Genomic DNA, 9,305 nt, shown 5'->3' on the forward strand with positions numbered 1-9,305 from the left:
GTTTTTGTTTCTTTTAATTGATGGTTTGCTATTTAAGGCTACTTAACAGTTCAGTTATCAAATGTAACATGCACTATTTTGAACGTGCCTGCAGTATGCCAATTGCGCGGTTGAGCTCATGCATTCATCCACATTGTCTGTGGAATTAATTTTATGTTTTCCGAGGGTAAGAACCAATCTAGATTTATGACATTGAAAGCAAATTAGAAATTTGAATTATTTATCGTGAGCTTTTGGAAATTGTAGTGAACTGATTACATTTACGATATTAAATCACAATCTGTCTTTTGAGAATTACAAGTTTGAAAATGTTTGCGTTAAACAAGTCCCCGAACGTACGCCAGATGTCGAATTTTATAATGAAACTGTATTTATCGAAAACAACACAATTCCGTATAGTATAATTGTACAGGCGGAAATTGAGTAAAAACTTAGGTTACTTTGTCTAAGCTTTTTATACAAATTACGAGCGTAAAGCATCGCACGCAAATGCATGTTTATTAGCCATTCTTAGTTATAATGAGTATTGAGCTTAATGTAATTCTTACCGGCGCAATAGAAAATCTGAGCATATATTGAACACATCAATATGTTTATAAGTCCTTCCATATTAAGAATGTGCAGCTTATAGAATGATTGAGCTTGCAGATGATTAGAATTTGTTCACCGCCGATAGTATAATGCTTCAATCGAATGTATATAAAAAGAGATTGTAAAAAATCCCTTATTGTTTACCGAAACAGGAAATATTAACCCTCGTGAATCCGATTGTTTCCCTATTTCACTTATATTTATATCTCAGACACTCAAACAATTGAGTATTGCATGTAAAATCCGACAACAGTTTACTTTAAAAATATTGAATGCAATGTCATTATACATTCAAATAAATTAAAAGTAATGACTCCAAGCAGAGAGGTTGAATAGTAATAATTGTATTGGTAGATCTTTACATCGAGCGTTGAACAGTTTATGTTTTTACTTCGTTGAGCCTGTTACTTTGTCCACATTGCTTGAACCAGCTAGAAGAGGTCATAGATACACACAAATTACCTAACTGTTATTGAGGAATATGTAATTTTTCTTAACGTGAAAGGCCACTACAATACAATCTCTGATCCAGCACAATGACAGAAACATTTGTTGCGTAACAGAAACTGAGCAGTCACCATTATATTTTTGTGCTTGCTGGTTTGTTACAACTATTATTTAGTACTAAACAATTAAACTATATAAATACAATTATGTTATTGAATTTCTCCAGTTTATGATTAATTAGATGTTAATGGCCTGTGCGCTTTACATTCATGGCCGCAACAAAAATCAGTAACAACGTGAAATACAGTTGTTAAACTTAACAATTGCAGACTTGCCAGAAGGAAATACATGTTGATGACATGCCCCTTCCCCCCCCCCATGAAAAAAGAAGCTTTGTGATTACTATTAATATCGCATTATTTTGTTCTATATATGTCAATGAATATATTATGATGATCATGATTTTCGAATAAAAATCCATGCTTTCACTTAACATTAATATTACCCCTAGATAGGGCAATTTGTAAGTTTGCATTTCCCTATATCATATTTTAGCTATTATATTGTCATACAATTTTTCTGCAGTATTATAAGCAAAATAAACCAAGATAACAATTGCACCATACTAGACGCAAGAAATCAATATAAAAAGAGCCAAATCATTGTATTTAGCCGTATAGAACAATATATATAGTAAAGAAGATTGGAGTAAAGGATGACAATTCAATTGAAGAACGCATTTGACGCAAATGTAAGAAGTGAACAATATATACGAAATTGTTGCAATCAATAAGTAACTGAAGAAACAGCCACTTATAGCATTAATTACAAGCAGTATCTCCTTTTAATACTTTATAACAGTAATGCGGATTTTCTTTTTTATGCTTCATGTTGAATGCTTCCAAACAAGTAAAATCTCAAATTGAAAACTAAACAATCGTCGTATATTTTCAACAATTAACAGCGAGAACGAAACAAACAACAGTCACAACGAATTGAATATTAAATGTTAAAAGGATGAAAGATAGTACATGATTTCTAGATGACAATGTATACAATTAGTTTACCTTCAAATTCAAGCTATTACATACGAATACATACGTTACTTTCGGTTTTGTGACCAACGGATATAATTATTGCTTTTATATTTCCATCCTGATGATATGCAAACCGATAGAGTAAATAAAAAGGCCATAATTGTCTTTTTGATTAGCCATATTCGACTGACATTGAACGTAAACGCACATACATGCAAACGCACAATTATGAACTTGGTAAGGCTTCATTAATATTGACACACATGACTCCATTACCAAATGATCATGTATGTTAATTGCATATATATATACAGCCATAATGTGTGTAGTTTAAGTTCGGACGTTAGTTTATCTCAAAGAGCAATAGAGTTCGCATGTGTTTTGTTAGAATCACGGGCCTTCCGTATGGGTATCTCGTTCGTATTACCGTCTGGTTTCAATGTCGTGTTAAGGAACTGAATAAAATGACTGAACAGTTGTCGGTGTTGTGTGCGTCTTTCTTTATGCGTAACATTCGAGTTCGCACGGTTGTTGAACGAAGTTACAACGGAAATAAAAAACACGTAAGGTACGCAGCCAATTCACGTTTAAAACAATGCATTAAGGTAATTCATGGATTTACCAGCCATTTTTCATTACAATGCAAATCAAACAAACCTTTGCCTCCCTGCATACTCGTGACTCTAACGAAGGCAAACGTCAAAAGTGCGACTTGACAACTAGATAAACCATTCAGGACGTTGATAATCAATAATCAGATTATCATGATCAGAATCCTTCAAAATCGTATGATATTTGTGCAAACAGTATACCATAGTGTATAGAAACTTGGTAAACGATAAACACATTGGAGTCTCGTAGAAATGCACGTGCCATAAGATCAGTAACGATTTAACACGATAGACCACGTACGCCTGCAAAAGAAACCACCATTGATCTAAACATTGTTGGGGCGTTTCGTTACGCTACGGATATTTTGAAAATGTTCAAAATTAACTTAGGACTTAGAAATCAAGACGTTTAAGTTCATGATTAACAACGAAATACTGCTAGTAAGCCAAACGGGTCAATCGTAGCGAATTAAGTATTTTCGGAATTGTTTTTTCATGCAAAAATAATAAATTATTGTGTTGTTGTCCAAAACTTAAAGCGGCTCGAGAAATCGCACGCAAAAAACAGGAGTTTAAACCTTTAAAAAAGTTTCTGCAGATTTTGGACAGACCCATTTCAAATTATCACACAAATGGTATGATAAGTGAATCTTAAAAAAATCATGTTTATAGATCTATATAACAGAATGTTAAAAAGAAATCATACTAAAGCGCGTATATTTTAAAAACTACAATTGTTTGAGTCTCGAAAGTCGTTCAGAAATAGTGAATAAGAGTTAAAGCCTTGAAATGATCGGACGATATTTTAAACGAATGTTTTATATTATTGATTATCTCATTTCTATAAATCAGTTTCAACGTTCTGAATGTACATAATGTAGTGTTTTTGGAATCGGGAGTAAGCCGGACCGTTTCTTGGTTTCCTGTTTTGATTCGTATGTTTCTAAGATTCTTACAATCAACAGATCCAAAGCATGCAATTCTTATTCGAACCAATTTAAGATAAGCGACATATTGAATGTTAAGCCCGCATTGCGTTTGCAGCCATAGTTGTTTTTGAAATAATAAATATGTAAACAGTGATCCAAAGTATTGATAGAGATCTCGCACTTTTTCCCGATCTTGTACTGTTCGCAAGTCACTGCATCAAACTATCGCAATATCGCATAGTTAATTCGCATCTAAATATCCCTGCTACGAACGGCACACGTGTTTTCAAGAAGTAAAAATTTCGAAACGAGTGACACGAACGGAACACTAGTATGACATAAACGGAACACTATACTTGATTACGTCTCATATTCACCGGCAGAAAATACGATCCACAGCCCACGTAATTGAATGAGAAATTACGTTTGAAATGAATACCAATTAGTTCACGGAGCATTGCCACTCGAATAGATTTAAACTTGTCCAATTTTTTTTAACATGTCTTAAAAGGCCATTTGACAGTAATAAACAGCGAATTATGACACAATAATTGCTTTTCAATAAAGCTCTTATATATAATCGTCGATTTCAGTCATTGAAAATGGGCGTATTTTGGATTCAAAACCTTGAATGCAAACCCGAAATATATTAAACGAGTTCAGCAGGAATCAATTTAAAGTAGGCAATGTTCACATCATAAGCACTTGCACTTAAAATTTAACAAGTCGTAGTTTGTACTGTATGTTTTATATGTCTAAAATAAGAGACATCTTGTTATCGAATTGTGTATTTTGTTCTTACTGTGAAATCAAATAGCGATCTTAATGAAACGATCATAAATTATATCGGAGTATGTGGTCCAAAAGGGAGTCAAATAGGAGTTACCGGAATATGGCGCAACATTTATCCTATATATTTGTAAAAGTAGTTGAGCTTCGTCAATGGTTAAATCGTGTGTTATAATAACGTCGGCATTAAAATGCAGCAAACTCTGTCCTTTTTATTTTACCAATTGACCCTTAAACCATAAAGTCAATACCAAATCAAATTTCATTTACATTCCCGAAGGTATTTACTGTTGCTTTAACTATAAAATAAACAACAATACAACAATAAAACAATAAACCAGTTAACGGACAACGAATCTATTACCGGATAATAAATTCTAGCACGGATTGTTACAAATAAACCCGATTAATACAATTTTACAGTACGTGGGCTGGTATATTGGTTTATATTGCATTTTTATGCGCCCCGAAAATGTTCGGACAGCATATAGTTGCCAGTTTGAAGTTCCTTCCTTACTTCCGGTCTTCCTTTCTTCCGTCACACTTTTGTTACCGTTTCTCATAGCACCTTTAATACTTAACCGATCTCTTTCATATTTGGCATGTAGGTACCTTGCATTGACCTCTACCTTTTGACGAGGTTTGAGGTCACTGGGTCAAGGTCAAGGTCATGGAGTCTAATAATAATATACTTTTTCCGTCACACTTTTGTTACTGTTTCTCATAGCACCTTCAATACTTTACTGATCTCTTTCGTATTTGGCATGTAGGTACCTTGCATAGACCTCTACCTTTTGATGAGGTTTGAGGTCACTGGGGTCAAGGTCAAGGTCACCGAGGCTAATAATATGCTGTTTCTCATAGCACCTTCAATACTTTACTGATCTCTTTCATATTTGGCATGTAGGTACCTTGCATGGACCTCTACCTTTTGATGAGGTTTGAGGTCAATGGGGTCAAGGTCAAGATCATAGAGGCTAATAATATACTTTTTCCATTACGCTTTGTTTACAGTTTCTCATAGCACCTTCAATACTTTTCCGATCTCTTTCATATTTGGCATGTAAGTACCTTGCATGGAACTCTACCTTTTGATGAGGTTTGAGGTCACTGGGTCAAGGTCAAGGTCACCGAGGCTTATAATAATCATATACTTTTTCCGTCACACTTTTGATACCGTTTATCATGTCACCTTCAATACTTTACCGATCTCTTTCATATTTGGCATGTAGGTACCTTGCATGGACCTCTACCTCTTGATGAGGTTTGGGGTCACTGGGGTCAAGGTAACCGAGGCTAATAATATACTTTTTCTGTCACACTTTTTGTTACAGTTTCTCATAGCACCTTCAATACTTTACCGATCTCTTTCGTATTTGGCATGTAGGTACGTTGCATGGACCTCTACCTTTTGATGAGGTTTGAGGTCACTGGGGTAAAGGTCACCGAGGCAAATAATAGAATTTTCCGTCACACTTTTTTTTTTACAGTTTTTCATATAACCTTCAATGCTTTACCGATCTCTTTCATATTTCGCATGTAGGTACCTTGCTTGGACCTCTACCTTTGATGAGGTTTGAGGTCACTGAGGTCAAGGTCACATAGGCTAATAATATATTTTCCTTCACACTTTTGTTACAATTTCTCATAGCACATTCAATACTTTAAAGATCTCTTTCATATTTGGCATGTAGGTGCCTTGCATGGACCTCTACCCTTTGATGAGGTTTGAGTTCACTGGGGTCAAGGTCAAGGTCACCGATGCTAATAATAGATTTTCCCGTCACACTTTTGTTACAGTTTCTCATAGCACCTTCAATACTTTACCAATCTCTTTCATATTTGGCATGTAGGTACCTTGCATGGACCTCTTCCTTTTGATGAGGTTTGAGGTCACTGGGGTCAAGGTCAAGGTCACAGAGGCTAATAGAAGATTTTTTTAGGTGGTTATTAACACATAGATGGACAAAGCGCATCATCGGGGAGCATCCATCAGTTTCACTGATATTCTTGTTTTTGTTATATCCGTTTGTCAACCGAAGTTCTTTCAAACATGGTGTTGACATTAGTCGTTTTTGTGATTTCTCCGGCGAAGGGATGGACCCAAGGTATGCAATTCTGACGTTTTAACTGTTCTTATAAAATAAAGCTATGCTTTACAGCTTTAAAAGCGTGCGTTCTATTTTTTCTTCTGTTAAAGTGTGTTGGTTATTGCCTTTACAGTAATTGCTATGATTTAAATTTTACGCACTATTTTTGTCTACACTCAGTAGTCGAGTATAATTTCCCCTCGTGCATGAATTGTTATAATACGATGATCTTTCGTCTTAGCATGGATTGTAGATTATTCGAATAGACAAAACATGTTTTGTTGTGTGTTTTTTTTTAAATTATATCTTACGTAAGCTGCGCAAATGATTACTTGTCATGTGCAAGGATAAATACAATTAGTCGCTGATATGTTCCGTACGTACTAAAGGGTGATTGTTTAGAGTAAAGATATTCATAGCATGTTTTATACTTCATATATTTAAGGCATATTTAATTAATCAATTTCATTTGTTTATAGTCCATACGTGTAATCAATTAAAACATTTACCGATTTAAACAATTATTTTCAATTTGTTTGAATTTATAATGAATATTGAAAGCTAGCCTTATGTTTGAGTTGTGATTTTTATTTGATGTGCACTGCTTGTCCCCAAATACTTAACAATAGTAATAATGTTTATTTCGGTTTAAATGGTCCTCCATTATTGATTACACATTATAGATTAACGCACACTATTTCTATAAAACTTAAACTAAATTTTATTTTCAAACATATTGCAATTCTCCAAATATATTTATTTTGAATGTCATTATTTATTCTAAACAAATATAAACATAATGGTGAATCAATATCAAAGGTAAAAAGTTAAAGCGACATTTGTTAAAATATTTAAGCTTAATAATAATTTATAGATTGAATTGCTCCAAATCACGTAATTTGTATATATTCACCTTGAAACGCAGAAAGAAATTAGCGTGCTCTAAAGTGTAATACTTGTGACAAAACGCGTTAACAAAACAGGTCAGAACTTTTATATATTACTTTTGTATTGTTGTATGAGCTGTTAACTTCACATAACGACTGAAACTTCCGACTATGCCATTCTGTCGTTCAAACTAATATCATCATACCACACTTAGTTGTTCTCTTTCACATAAACTATGTTTAAGTAAACCCCAGTGTTAGTGTTTTTCATATTGTTTTTAATCCACACGAATATTGGTAAACTAATATTGATATGAGTGTTTTATAACAAAAATTACAACAAATTGTAAACTTAACCGGTGGAATTCCCTATTTGAAGAGCGTTGGCCGGTAAAGTGTTCTTAACATTCTTACAAATTCGAAGTTTGCAAACCTGTGAATGAAACTATTTTGTAAGAAAATCTTTTCAAATGGCATAATTCTTTAGATATTCTCATGCAATTTTTCTGAAATGTGCTAATTGTATCGTATAATTGCAGCTATAAATCAGGCCGTTTCGCTTGAGGACATTTCACGAAATGCCAAAACACGAAATCTCGACCTTGGGTTGCCGGAAACTCTTCAGTTCAAGCTGAAGCGGAGCGGACAACAAGATCTGACATTGAATCTCGTGGACAACAGGCGACTGAACAAGAACGCTCCAATTTACGAGGTTCACACACAAAATGGTCAGAATAACTTGTCAAGAATGAAACAGCGCCCATAACTGTAAGTTTGTCGTCATGGGCTTATGTAGTTGTATTGTTGGTGTTGAGTGTAAGACAGGCTTGTGCGGGTGATAAATACAATAACTTAAGGAAATAATTTCCGATAATCGTATTCCAGCTGCCCGAACGTTTATTTTAACAGAAATATACCTTCACAGTCTAGCTAATGTTATATGATACGGAAGCAGCTTCTGTGAATCCCGCGGCCCCGGAATGTCGGTCAATATTGGCATTTTTTAAGCAGTTGTTAATTCATTTGTACAATACATTCAAGTTATAGGACACAGCAAGAAATATTTATATCACCAGATAACAGCCAATGTTTGATTTAAAATATCGCCTATCTTTAAGTTGATACTAGACACAAACTATTTTCTTCTGCATCATTTTTAAAGTACTTATACATATTAAAACGGAAGTATTCTAACAGTTAAAATGTTTTAATTAGAAAAAACTAGCGGGAAATAGAATCTTGAGAATTGTACACATTTGCAGACATGTAGTGTCACAGGCGTACCAACAACGATCTTAAACCAATTTATGGACATCGTCTCACATTCTCCATTTTGCAATAGACCAGAATTTTGTATAAACTAATTATTTCCGTTTTCAATTTCGTTCGTTTTTTATGGAATGTATTAAGTTTTGCATTATAAGTAATATTAAAAGATGAACAGTAATGGAAATATATACAAATTGAATAGTTGTTCATTAAATTGACACAGATAAGCAACAGCCATCAAGACTGCGAGTCGTCCGGTCGTTTATTGACCAACCAATCATCCGTTAAGCATCAAGCTGACTGAAAACTTAGATTGGTAGATTGACGGGTTAGTGGTAGGGCAGACACAGTTCGGATGGCCCGCGGTCGCGTTAAAAATAGTTGAGGTGTGATTGGGCTGTCACTGATATGATATATTTTTCAAATCATGTGTATTCGTATCAATTGGTCATACAATCTCAAGTCTTACATGTAATACATAACAGTTGACCGAAAAATCAGACGAGATCTCCCGCAGTCTATTATGAATGTTTTGAGTGTAAATTTATAATCAATTTTCGTTGTTGGTCAACGGCGAGTGTGATGTCTAGATGGATAAGCTGTGTTTATTGACAGCAAACAGTGATAGACATGCAACGTATGTTGTACTTTTATT

The sequence above is a fragment of the Dreissena polymorpha genome, chromosome 11, assembly GCF_020536995.1.
Source record: "Dreissena polymorpha isolate Duluth1 chromosome 11, UMN_Dpol_1.0, whole genome shotgun sequence".
NCBI lineage: Eukaryota > Metazoa > Mollusca > Bivalvia > Myida > Dreissenidae > Dreissena > Dreissena polymorpha.